The 4,325-nt window shown below is 41.5% G+C and overlaps 1 pseudogene; it reads right to left on the bottom strand.

Moving 5' to 3' along the window:
- Nucleotides 1–3,951: 3,951 nt before the first annotated feature.
- Nucleotides 3,952–4,106, bottom strand: LOC126026341 (uncharacterized; annotated as a pseudogene).
- Nucleotides 4,107–4,325: the final 219 nt, after the last annotated feature.

Here is a 4,325-nt window from a genome sequence, read left to right as displayed (position 1 = left end):
ATATGGGATGCTGGGATTCAAACCACCGTCCTTCTGCATGCAAGGCAAACACCCTACCTCCATGCTATCTCTCTGGCCCCTAAATGTTTTCTTATGTAAAATCCTACCAATAATTTATATATATAAATAATAATATCCTATATATATATAGGATATTAACATTTATCAAATGAGTGATGGGCAAATATGTTCTCCCAATTTGTGGACTACCTAGTGTATTCTGGTTATTTCCTTTGAGGTACAACAGCTCCTAAATTTAATGTGGTTTCTTAAAATTTGAGTCACATTGGGGCTGGAGAGATAGCACAGTGGTAGGGTATTTGCCTTGCATGTGGCCAACCAAGGACAGATGGTGGTTGGATTCCAGGCATCCCATATGGTTCCCTGAGCCTGCCAGGGTGATTTTTGAGTACAGAGCCAGGAATAACCCTTGAGTGGCGCAGGGTGTGACCCAAAAACGAAAAAAAAAATTTTTAGTCACAATTCCATATGTGGTGGTATGAACAAACATAGAAGTTACAAGAAAATCTTATAAATGTGTTTTAAAATATGATTTATTATCAGTAAAGCTTTGATTTGTATGCTATTTTACATATCTGCAATTCTAATGTCATATAAAAATTTTGCAAGCCAAAAGAGGTCATGAGCGGAAAAAGTCTGCCCCAAACAATGTCTTCAGAGCTAGAAAGTCTGATTTAAACTCACACTACTACCACTACTGCCATTTACCACGTAGGCGAAAACTTTTATATTCTCTCCAGTCTGTGATAAAGATCATAATAATAATTATCTTTTTTTTTTTTTTTTTTTTTTTTTTTTTTTTTTTTTTTTTTTTTTTTTTTGGTTTTTGGGCCACACCCTGTGACGCTCAGGGGTTACTCCTGGCTATGCGCTCAGAAGTTGCTCCTGGCTTCTTGGGGGACCATATGGGACACCGGGGGATCGAACCGCGGTCCGTCCTAGGCTAGCGCAGGCAAGGCAGGCACCTTACCTCCAGCGCCACCGCCCGGCCCCAATAATAATTATCTTGGAGGGTTTGCATGAGAACTACATGACTATGGTATACTCAAAATATTGTGTAGTACATAAAATATGCCAAAGTGGAATTGCTGAGTCAAAGAATTTTCTTTGATTTTTGGGGCCACACCTGGTGATGCTTTGGAGTTACTCAAAAATTATCCCCTTTACAACCAATCTCAAATAGAGCATTATGCGGCTAATTCTTTCTTTTTTTTTTTTTTTTTTTTTGGTTTTACGGGCCACACCCGTTTGATGCTCAGAGGTTACTCCTGGCTATATGCTCAGAAATTGCCCCTGGCTTGGGGGAACCATATGGGACGCCGGGGGATCGAACCGAGGTCCTGATCCTTGGCTAGCGCTTGCAAGGCAGACACCCCACCTCTAGCGCCACCTCGCCGGCCCCACGGCTAATTCTTTCCAGATAGACCAATCTGGGATGGACCTTCTAAGGCCTTCTCAGAATAGGGGCAGCAAATTCCCCTTTCTGCTTGAGTATCACTGGGTGTGGCCCAACCCGAGCACCCCCATAAAAATATTTTTTTATTCTAGGATTGGAGAGACAAGATAGTACAGTTCATAGGGCACTTGCCTTGCACACAACTGACCAGGGTTCAATCTCTGGCACCACAAATGGTTTCCCAAGCCCTCAGGTAATCTTTACAAAATGCAGCAATAGAAGTCTGAAACACAGCTAATTGTGGACAAAAACCAAGAAAATAAAAAAATCAATAAACATAGATTATTTCTACATAGGTTCTCAAAGTTGTTAGGCCTAGACCTCCTTTTTAGATAAATAAAAATTACTCAGGACTCCTAGTGAAAATCAATCTCTCTTTTTTTGTTTTGTTTTTGGGTCACACCTGCATTGGTCTCCCCCTTCCCTGTTCCTGGGTCTACTATCAGTCTCCAGGTTCATTTTGGCAGTCCACAGGAATCAGTTTCACCCACTTTTGAAACACTTTTCTGCTTTAATTTATGTGAACAAATGTAGAAAGTATGTAGAAAGTCTATTTTTTTCTTCTGTAGATATGGATAAAATGGGTAACCATTTATCAGCAACATATCTTTATCTATTTATTACCTATGTCTGGAAAATCTCAAATACTTGTGGCTGACAATGGGTTGATTATTTCTTGCAGTGATCCATTTGTCTACACATACTTCAATTACTCTACTTTTTTTTTTTTTTTTTTTTTTTTGGTTTTTGGGTCACACCTGGCAGCGCTCAGGGGTTCCTCCTGGCTCTCTGCTCAGAAATCGCTCCTGACAGGCTCGGGGGACCATATGGGATGCTGGGATTTGAACCACTCTCCTTCTGCATCTAAGGCAAACGCCTTGCCGCTGTGCTCTCTCTGGCTTCCACTCTACTTTTATATAACACTTCTATCTGTGGCCTGAGTTCATTCTTCTTCTAAACTGCATTGACTATTCCTGAACATTGAGCTTCCACATAAAGTTTAGGGTCAGGTTATGAAGTACTGTGAAAAAGCCTTCTACATCACTTTAGTTTCAAAAAGATTCTATGATAAGGGAAGATTCCTTTTTATGGTAAGATTCCCTTACTTCATCTTAAGAGACTTGTTGTTTTAAACTTTATTGGTTAATTGATTGGGTTTTGGGCCACACCCAATGGTGCTCAGGGGTTATTCTTGGCTCTGCTCTCAGAAATTGCCCCTGGCAGGCTGAAGGGACCATATGGGATGCTGGGAATAGAATCAGGTCTCTCCAGGGTCAGCCACAAGCAAGGCAAAAGTCCTACCCCTGTGCTATCTCTCTAACTTCTTATCTTAAGAGATTTGTACTCTATGTATAGTACTCTTTTAAGTGATAGAAGTTCTAGACAGACATCTAATGGTTTAGGCTAGAACAGTTAACTCTATAAGTTAATAGAATAATTGTACATAAAACCTGGCTTTAGTTTCCTCATTTGTAGAAGAGGCAAGACTATGACCATACAATTGTATTTTTTTTTTTTTTTTTTTTTGGTTTTTGGGCCACACCCGGCAATGCTCAGGGGTTACTCCTGGCTGTCTGCTCAGAAATAGCTCCTGGCAGGCACAGGGGACCATATGGGACACCGGGATTCGAACCAACCACCTTTGGTCCTGGATCGGCTGCTTGCAAGGCAAACACTGCTGTGCTATCTCTCCGGGCCCTATACAATTGTATTTTGAGGGGTATTTGGGGCCACACTAGACAAGGCTCAGGAGTTACTCTTGGCTCTGCAGTCTGGCCATACCAGGCAGATTCTGGTGACCCTATGAAATGCTGGGGTTGAATCTGGGTCAGCTGCTTACAAGACAAATACCCTTCAGGCTGTGTTATTTCTCTGGCCCTACATTCTTAGAATAATACTTCTCAAAAAGTGACCTCTAGAAAGCAATATAAGAATGATCTAGGAGTTTATTAGAATGGCAGAATAGACTATCATTTTTTTAGGGGGGGTCACACCCTGCAGTGCTCAAGGGTTACTCCTGGCTCTATGCTCAGAAATCGCCCCTGGCAGGCACAGGGGACCATATGGGATGCTGGGATTCGAACCACCGTCCTTCTGCATGAAAGGCAAACGCCTTACCTCCATGCTATCTCTCCGGCCCCATAGACCTTAATTTTTAAGAATGTGTTCAGGAAGCTAGGTTTAAAAAATTCCCCAGATGCTGATCTTACATATAACAAGAAGATTAGTGTCTGTGTCAACTTGGGTAAGCCATTGTATTTAGATATTCAGACATTTTAAATGAATTTGTAATGAAACTTTTAGGTAATATTAACAAAATTTTTTTAATAATCTTCCCTCTTCCTTGTTGTTGTTACATCAAGGGAGTGATTGGTTGGAGTGTTCACACTCTTTGGGTTATTATATTCACTGTAGTTCACATCTTTGTTGTGGAACACACATTTAGTAGAGGTGCTCTCACCTTGTGTTTTTTTCAGGGGAGAGCAGTCCCCCACTACCACAAATTACACAGTCGAGTTTGCCACATTTGGGGAAGTCGCAGGGGTCAGCACACCCAGAATGCAATGGGTGAGCCTCGCCCTGGGGAAACCAGGGCGTGATCATGGTATCGCCCCTGCCAGGTAAGTATACATCTTGTTGTTCCATCCCAGAGATCATACGCTATTTTTGTCAAGGCAACAGAGATCACAAATGGCATAACCACAAAGATCTCAGTTGCTAGGTTAGTAGTGTAGGGAGTAAACTCTACTTCAAGTTTAGAAGCTAAACTGCACACCCTACCTAAGATTAACATTTTAGGGGACAAAGATATTGCATAGGGGTTAGGGCAATTACTTAGCAAGGCAAG

This window comes from Suncus etruscus, chromosome 13 (genome assembly GCF_024139225.1).
Source record: "Suncus etruscus isolate mSunEtr1 chromosome 13, mSunEtr1.pri.cur, whole genome shotgun sequence".
Classification (NCBI taxonomy): domain Eukaryota; kingdom Metazoa; phylum Chordata; class Mammalia; order Eulipotyphla; family Soricidae; genus Suncus; species Suncus etruscus.
Note: the sequence above shows the minus strand (reverse complement) of the source record. Positions and strands in the feature narration are given on the sequence as shown.